We start from the raw sequence: 9,933 nt of genomic DNA on the forward strand, positions 1-9,933 counted from the left end.
CATTTGAGTTCATTTAAAGTGCTCATTCACTCATTTTCGATTCTAACTTCTCTAAGTTACTTATAAACACCTAAAAAGTCATTCCTAACATGATCAAAATCTTGAATTCATAATTCAAATTCAAGGTAGAGTTGAAAGTTATGTTTTGAGAATTCTTTCAAATATTTTAAGGAAATCCCTTTGAGTCTTTGTGAGGAGTCGTCTACAATTTCTAGTAACTTGTTTCAAGACTCCAGCAAGTGAGTAAGAAAATGAGAAGTGTCGTAAACATGAGATCATTACCCTTGAATCCATAATCCAATTCAAGGTGAGTTAGGATCGAAGTCAAGTAAAGTTAGAAGTCAAGTGAAGTTAGAGCCAAGCTTAGAAGTTAAGTAAGTCCAAGCAAGTCTTTAAAGCTTTCCAAGAGTCATTGTCGAACGTTTTAACTTCATTTTAAGGCTCAAGTTCCAAGTTAAGTATAGAGTTCCAAGTTAAGTCAAGAGTCAAGAGTTGAATTTATTTCTCAAAAGCTATTAGGGAACTAAGTATTCCCAAAGAAGTTTATAAAGGTTTTTACATTTAAGATGAGATGAAACCGAGATTTCCAAAAGAGTTTTGAGCATTTTGAGTACTATCTCTTTTAAGAAAAAGATGAGTTTTGCGAAAGATCTTCTAAAATATGATTAGTATGAAAAATCAAGTATCTCATCAATGTTTAAACAGTATGGTCTCTAATTATACCATCAATGTTTAAGCAGTATGAATATCCCAAGTCATCAATGGTCATATTAAAATATGGTTTTGAGATGTTCTTTTTAAAAAGAGTTTTCAAGAGCCTTTTTGGCTAGTTTTGAGTAATTATCTCAACTAAAGAAAGATGTGTTTAAAACACTAATGAACTAAAGTATTTTTTTTGGGAGTAGTCTTGAGCACCGAATTGGGGACACGAGTCCATATTAACTCAACTCTCCATAAGAACCATGTAGCCAAACATGGGATTTCTCGGGTCATACTTTTTAGATGATCACGAAAGTTAAGCTAGCGGATCCACTAAGCAAAAGTCAAAGTAAGGTCCTATATCGATGGCAAGGTATAGGATGGTCCTCGGGAAACGTGAGGTAAAACGTTGTATCATCACTTGGACTCATAATGGTGGTTATCGGTTAGAGAACTCCCACAGTAGAAATTGCATGGTTCCTCGAGGGGTTCTGCTTAGTATGGATGGGGGTATAGGACTTTATTCATGCATTGCACAAGTAGACTTTGAGAGGAAGCATGGTATTTTCATGATATTATAAATATGATTTTCACGTCATGTTTTAAATACTTATACAAGCTTTATACATGTTGCATGTGTCTCATTGCTTTACATTGAGTTCAGTTATTCATGACTCAAACAGAGCCAAGGTAAGTTCTCTTTTGTATCCCTTTTCAACCTTAAGTTGTTGTTTAGCGGCCCAGCTCGCATACTCGTACACTTCATGTAATGCCAGTTGGCCTGCATCGTCTTATGATGCAGACGCAGGTACGTAGGATCAGCGTCCAGCACGCCGTTGATCTAACTGAGCACTCCAGAGTCAATGGTGAGCCTCCTTACTTTCCGGAGGACTTGGATATTTTGTGTTCCTAGTTTTGTTTTATTAGGATGTTGCGGGGTCAGTCCCAACATCCATCTCAGTATTTTAGAGGCTTGATAGATAGTCGGTCAGTTAGTATTGAGTCTTTCATCAATGTATATATGTAAATATTCTATTTTGAGACTCGAGCTGCCTTTTTGGCCAGATTTTATTAGTTGAGTAGTTGTCTGACCTTTGTTTGTATTGAGTTATTCTGTTGAGTTAGGTTTCCGCTGAGTTAAGAAAGCTAGGCCAAGGGTTCGCTTGGGGCGAGCAATGGTCTCCAGGCGCCAGTCCCGCCCAGGGTGTAGGCTCGGGGTGTGACACATAATTGCTGATTTTGACTTGATCATAGTTAAGTATACCTTGAGCGAAAGATTCCCTACAATATGTTGCACTTCCAATACTTGCCACTGCTTTGTCAATTTGATCCAAGTGAGACACAACATGCATATCACTTTGGTATTTCATTGATTTGTGAATATTGAAGCTAACTAATTCATCGTTGACTCAGAACATCAATTTACCACCTTGCACATCAATTAAAGCCTTTCCGGTGACTAAGAATGGTCTACCAAGAATAACCGGCATTTCACCATCAATTTCACAATCAAGTACAACAAAATCAGTGGGGAACACAAATTTGTCAACTTTCACTAGTGCATCATAAACCCCACCCACCAGTCTCTTTATTAGATGATCAACCATTAAGAGTCTCATATTTATTGGTTTTAGTTTATCAAGCCCAAGATTATTAAATATCATTAATGACATCAAATTTATAATTGCACCAAGATCACATAAGGCTTTTGCAAAAGTACATAAACCCATAGTTCTTGGGATAGTGAAAGCTTTTGGGTCATCTCTCTTGAGGACGTCATTCATTGCCATTACCGTACCACATGCTTGCGGTAATTCAATTGTTTCGCAATCTATTACCATTTTGTTTGTCATCAACTCCTTCATGTATTTAACATAACCTGACATTTAGGTCAAGGCATCCACCAATGGAATATTCACTTCCAATATTTCCACAAACTCTTGGAATTTCGCATTGTTTTTCTTCGTCAATCTTTTCAGAAAATGATGTCTAATCTTGATTTGTGGTAATGTGGACAAACCCTCAACACCACTTTTTTTACATTTGTCTTTGGCTCATCCTCTGCTTCTTGTACTTTTGATTTATCCATTTCCTTTGGTTATTCTATATCGGCAATCACCCCTTGAGCATTTACTTTATTGGGCCTTATGAGTTCTTGTAAGCCTTTCCACTTCTAGTAACGATGACTGAAACTTAGAGAAAATTTCTATGATTCCACTTTGCATTAGAAGTTTCATACTCATAGGGATTAGCATACACAAGAGTGGTTAATTGTCCCATCTTTTCTTCAAGTTACCAGATCGAAGATGATGTGAGACCACGGTAGTGGACAAAGCTGAAACATCACTCTTCATTCCTTGAAAATCTTATATGAATCTTCCACCTTATTTAAATTTTATTTAACAACTCATTGGTTTGTATCTTCATTGGTTCATGTGTAATTAAAGGTTGCTTATATAGATCATCTTCACATCCTCTTCTCCAACACCTCTAGTCAATACAATTAGTTGAACCTTGATTCTAGGAAAGTTTTAGATGACTTGGCTGAAAACCCTCCAATTTTCCACCTCTCATGTTCACCTCTTCATCATACCCACACCGAGATATTGCATTTACTGATTCTATTATGCGTCTAATAATGCACGTGGATAACATTTCAAGTTGAGCAGTCAAACTAGCAATACTTTTGTCGTGGTCTTAATTTTTTTTTCTTATTTCTTGAACGCCCCCAAATGTGGAAGTGACACATAATCATCACTCGTATACAAAGCTTGGTTAATTTTTGTCATCTCATCAAGCAACCTTGTTGCTTCACGAAATGGCTGCTTAATGATACCTCCTCGTACAAGATAGTCAATCAATCCCTTATTCACAACATCAAGACTTTGGTAAAATTATTGTAATAACAACTCATTCGGGAGACCATCTCTAGGACATTGTAACAATACTCGCTTAAAACGTATCCAAGCTTTATGCGCAAGTTCCCCATTCATTCTTTCAAAATTATAAATGTTCTTTCTCAACTCATAACTTGGGACGGAGGAAAGAACCTCTCAAGGAAAGTTTCAATCAATCTTTTCCAAGAGGTAATACACTTCCTTGACAATTCAATCACACATCTAGTCACTTCCCCCAATAGAGAAAACAGAATAACCCCAGAAGCATTTACTTTGTGAGATGCCTTCAGCTGAAAAAGGGTTACATACACTTGCGAATTTGCGAAGATGCTCATTAGGATATTCATGCTCTAGACCCGCAAATAATCCTCCCTCTTTGATGAGATTTAACATTTGTTTGGTTACAAAAAAATGTGATATCCTTATGCATCGATGGTAAGAAAATTGCTCCCACTTTCCTGGTAATGTAAATAACCATCTCATCTTCTCCTCTAACATCAATGTCTTGCCCATGTCAACTAGAGTCGTCACCATTACACGTATTCATTGTTACACCTACCAAGAGATCACAACAAGAAATCCAAGTATAAGACTGTTCATCTACAAAACAAATTAATATGCAAATTACTTATCAAACTAAATTCCAAACTACCATTCCTCGGCAGCGGAGATATTTTTGATAACGCTCAAATATCCTCTTTAAAACCAATTAAAAGGGACAGCGGTCATCGTTAATAAAAATACCCAACTAAGAGTTGGGGTTGAATCCCATAAGGAATGATGTGCAGTTAAGAATTTAATTAGAGAGTTAACTAGCAATTAATTTCAATGAAGTTGAAATAGAAAATGGGTGGAGAAACCTACAAGTTTTAACAACACTAAGACAATATTAAAATAATTGATGAGTCACGAAACTAATTGACTCTATGGGTGTGGGGATCGAATATTGATTTCACTTGGGGTATTGTAGAATTGCTCGTTACAACTAATTAATCACAAATACACTAGGTCATCATAATTGATGTTAATCTTCTTTCGATCTCAAAAAATCCATTCATAGAATCTCCTTTCGATCTCATCAATATGTCATCCCAAATAGCCCAAATCCTTAGATATGCAATCAAGTACACTAAATTACAACTATTGAAAAGATTACCCCCTTATATTGGTCTCTTTCGAGCACCAATGCAAGATCAGCACTAAAATTAAGCTGGTCACCTTAATTTATGAATTAATCACTCGGCAATCAGTCAAATATATGATTAACAGCCATAAAACAGAGCAATTCAACAAACCCACTAAATTACATCAGCACCCAATCGCATAATCCCACTCTAAGAGTTTAAGGTTTTAGCCACACATTGCAAAGTGTAAATGAATTATAGTTTACATGAAATTAGCCATGGGTAGCATGAAATTGAGCACTTAATAGCAAACTCACTTCAAATTCAACCTCAAATTACTAAATTCAAGTTCACAAATCTAAAAGAACTCAAGGCAAACTCAAGCTCACATCAAGTTTCAAAATGGACTTGTCGTACCTGAAACGGAATTGGCTCACCGGACTTTATTTGAAGACGGTAATGGTGCTAAGACATACTAAAAGTGTTCACAGTCAATGAAAATGTTTCTTTCTCTAGAATGTTCAAATTCTCTCTTAATTTTTACATGCCTCTTTTTCTCTTTTGGGCTATTTATAATTTTACATAATTTTGTCCAAAATTAACTCCACATCTCTTTCGGCGATATAAACTGAGTTCACCAACCACATGATCTTCTTTTGGTTTACCCTTTTCTTGCTTCAGGATTGAGGTGTTTGAACCTTGTTCAGTGATCCCGATTGTGTGCGCTTTTATCAAATCGTTGAATCATCCATTTCGAATTTATGTCGCTCTTTGGACCATCATTTTATATGCCAACACTATCAGATTCAATGACATCCACTCACTTTGCCTATTTTCTTTCGACGGATCGCCATTCTTGTGTCACTTCACCAATTGACCTTGAGAGTTGACTCAGTGCAGTGTCGACCTAGCTGGTCTCAACTTTATTTGGTGATTCTCCCTTCTTGTTAGGTAATCAACAATGTGTAGTTTGCACTTGTTTTTGTAATTTTTGGTCATTCTTTCAAACATCAATCCTTCCCTTGTCCATTTACCTTCATTGTTGTAAATCATCAATTTGTCATCAGAATAGGATAAAATTAGGCATTGAGGACACTAATTATTGAGCTAAATAGACCTCAAATGAGTGCAAATCTACCACTAATCAGTTCTAGACGTAGTTGAAAATTGGTTGGACTTATGGGTTCTACGGTTTGGTCTATGGTCTATAGAAGTTTAGACGTACCGTACAGTTGTCTCGTGCAAATCAGTTCAAGATTGGACCCATTAACTAGTTCTACTGATGACCTATACGATCCATAGAAGTTTATACAGACAGTAGGTTAGTCCGTCGGACCCTTCCGGCAGTTATTCTTAAAGGGTATTTGGATATTTTCCTATGTATTTAGTACTTATACTACGACCCTAAATCTAAGCCCTATAAATACCCTTCACCCTTAGAAATTTCCCCAACTTATTTATTCCCTCAAATTCCAAAATTCTCTCTAAGGTTCTCTCCAACAAATTTCTCTCTAGATCACGGAAGAAGAAGCTAGGGTTCTTCAAGTTCAAGTTTCCTTTCTTCATAATTGCTTAGGGCTTCAATAAAGGTATGTAGGGAGTTCATCAATGCGTTCCAATCACCCATTGAGTCCCCAAAGTTTCTTCAATTCTCCAATATAATTTCCCAAAAGGTTATTAGGATTTCATTCATTTCCTAATGGGTTCTATTTGTATGGATACAATTGCTTGATTATGATCTTATTTTGATGATTTGGACTTAATTACATGCTTTTCAACTAATCCATGTGAACCCATGCATTGATCTATGAATTTTAACTATGAACCCTAACCTACATGAATTTCTGAAGAAGCTTGAATCTACGAATATATTTTTATGAAAGCAATGTGTATGACTTAATTAAGCTTATAGATGAAGGTACTTATATGTTTTATGAAGCTTGGCCATATGACATGAATGAGATCTAGACTTTCCCTCAATGCTTTTGGGCTATTTTTCTAAATTAGGCCTTTATTAGTATGGTATCTGGATATGCCATCAATGATTATAGATCACACATCGAAAACTATTTCAATTATTAGTACAACATTTTTAGTACGAAGTTAATGACTATGGGCCTTATAAACTGATTATGAAAAGATCATAGATGGTGAATGGTTTTCTCACGCATGGTCGAAGGAGCTACGCTATGATGTTTCTAGTTTGGATTAGTATCTTAGTTGTACATTTCCATGAATGATAATATGAATATGATTAATGACTGTTCCGTGGGATTCTTAATTAACACCGAGTGGCTTTTAGGTGGAGGCTGAACTAGGTTAGTCTCTAGTAGCAACCTCTAGTCCTAAACTATGTGTGCCCCCGTAGGAGTTGTTCTAAATGACTTAGCTGGTGGATCCACATATAGCATACAATATGATGTGTACGGGTTGTACCTTAGCAAGTAGAATTCCTATTATCTCAGTATGAGGGATATATTGGATTTCATGTTATAGCTTATATGGTCTATGTCGGTTAATGGTAAACTTCCCACAAAATGAACTAAGTTAATTTCTAATGTTTATGAAGCTTCATTTATGATTTAAAGATACATTGACCATGTTCATGATTTATGAATCTTCTTTAATGATTGCACTATGTTTTAACTTGTTTCTGATAACTCTCACATCACCTTCCAAAACCAATTCAAAGAGTGAGTGATCATAGTTAGTAAAAAAATCCAACGGAGAGTCGGGGTCGAATCCCACGGGGAACTGTATATCATAGAGAATTCCTTATCAAGAAATTTGGACATTAATTTAGCTCATTTTTTATAGTAAGAATGATTAGGTGGATGATACCACCAACTTAATATAAATATTTGATTATCAATTGTCCCAATTAAACTAAACTATCGAACGAATCAAGAGTTAACAATCAATCTAGTGATGCGGGGATTGGTAATTGATGTCACAAAGGGGTAATTGTGTTGCTCTATAGTGATGAACATTCAGGAGTAGGCTAAGTAATCATTGTTCACGCTAATCATATTTCGATCTCAAAGAATCTATGCCTAAAATCTCCTTTCAGTCTCATCTAAATGTAAATTTTAAACAACCCAATACCTTACTTAATTCTATCTTTCAAGAATAGGAAAAATAGATCCAACTTATAACCTCTCTTTCGAGCAAGTTACAATGTAACACCCCGAATTCGAAAGAGGAAAGCTTAGCAGATTGTTTTAACTTCCAGGTGTGACCCACGAGGGCCAACCACGCCTCGTGGAAGGACGCACACCCCGTAGGTGAGCCCCGTTGGTGGATACCCTGGGAACTATCTGAGGTAGTGAACCATGACCAGGACCAACGCCCCGTGGATGGGTCCACGTCTCGTGATTGAGGTCGTAGTTCCAAGGCTCAAAAATTAAGTCCAAGACGAGGAACCATTTTTGACCTGGACGGATCGTAGGTCCATCCACGGTCCATCGGCATGGTCTCGTGGGTGGGCCTGTGGGACGGTTAAGTTGAGGGCTTAAGGGTCTTTTCTAGATTTAATTGGAATTAAGTGGTGTCATTTTGACTAAACCTATACAACCTATATAAGTAATTCTTTAACCCCCAAAACCCCTCAATTAAGTCATTCTCTCAAATCCCAAAAGAATTCCCAAAACTCCTCTAAAAAATTCTCTCTCTAGAAGTTGGAAGAAGAAAGAAGAAATTGAAGCTAGGACAAGTTCAAGTCTCCAATCTTCAAGCTTGTGAGGGCTTTGTAATCAAGGTATGATGGATTTTCATCCATGGGATCCTTTCTCCCATGGAGTCCCCTAGAATGTCCTCAGTTGATGAAGAATTCCCTAATTCTAGCTAGGGTTTCTTCCAATGTTATGGTTATGATGAATGTTGATCTAATTGAGTGGATTATGATATTTTATAATTTAATTGATAGAATTACATGTTTTTAGAATGAAATTACATGTACCGATGTCTATTCCATGATTTGACCTTGAATTGATATAATTGGGTTGATGCCATGAAGGGAAACTTTGTGGGTTTAGGCTTGTCCTTATAGAATTGATAAAATATGATTATAATTTGTTGAGAATGAATATTAGATGATGATCATGAGACATAGGGCTTTGAGAGTAAAGCTTATGATTTGAAATGTTGGTAATTGATGTTATTGTTGAGGAAGGGATACTTCCCACATGAATTTCTTAATTGTGAAAGGTTTACTCACATAAATTATTCTATGTTAAAAGGATTTCTCACCTAAAATGAATCTAGACTAAAATGTTAAATGAATAATGAGGCTAGAGGCGGCTACCCTTGACCTCTTTATTGAAGGATATGTGGTGATTTCCCATACCCCTTAGAATTAAACAAGAGGTGATTCCCTATCTTCCTAATAGGATTAATGGACATGGAGGCGAGTACCCATGCTCCTTATGAAATGATGTGTAGGTGAGTACCCATGTCATATGATGTGATTGTGGAGGTGAGTACCCATGATCTTAAGGTAAGTAAGGCAAAAGGCGAATACCCGTTATCCTTTGTAAGTTAGGTAATGAGGTGAATCCCCATGTCTTTAAAAGTAAGTATGAACGATATGATTATGCCATGAAGATGTTTGATTTGGAGTGTTGCTAGATAGGCCTTCCATGATGTAAGCTTGACTAGAGGTGGATGACCCAAGTCTTGACGAAGGTTAAGTGAGGTTACTTAAGGAATCATTTCTCTCTCATTATGATGCTTATTATGTCTTGATTATGATTATGCTTTATGTTATATGTTTACTAATGCTTATGGTTATGTTGTTTATGTTTGCCATCATATTTAGTACATGATTGTACTAACGCATACTCTTGTCTACATTTTTATTAAATGTAGGGTCCAACAAAATAGACTCTCACACTCATGGCTAGCTTTGTTGTTGATCAAAGAAGTGAAGATTTGGTGAGTCCTCATTGTGCCCGAGGATGTGATCACCCTTTTCTCTTATGTCTTTCTTTATGTCTTGGACTACTATATGGGTTGCGTCCCAAGACTTTATTCATGTTGTTTTAGATGGTTTGAGACTATTATATTAGACTTGCACTCATTTTATAAGGACTTTGATTGTGCTTAAATGTTTTAAATTCCCGCACCATTTTCTATTACTTCATGTTATGATATGCTAAGTGTCTTGTATGAGGCGTCTCATGGTCTTGTACGCCTTGTTACATCTAGGGGTACCA

The sequence above is a fragment of the Solanum stenotomum genome, chromosome 10 (assembly GCF_019186545.1).
Source record: "Solanum stenotomum isolate F172 chromosome 10, ASM1918654v1, whole genome shotgun sequence".
NCBI classification, from domain to species: Eukaryota; Viridiplantae; Streptophyta; class Magnoliopsida; order Solanales; family Solanaceae; genus Solanum; species Solanum stenotomum.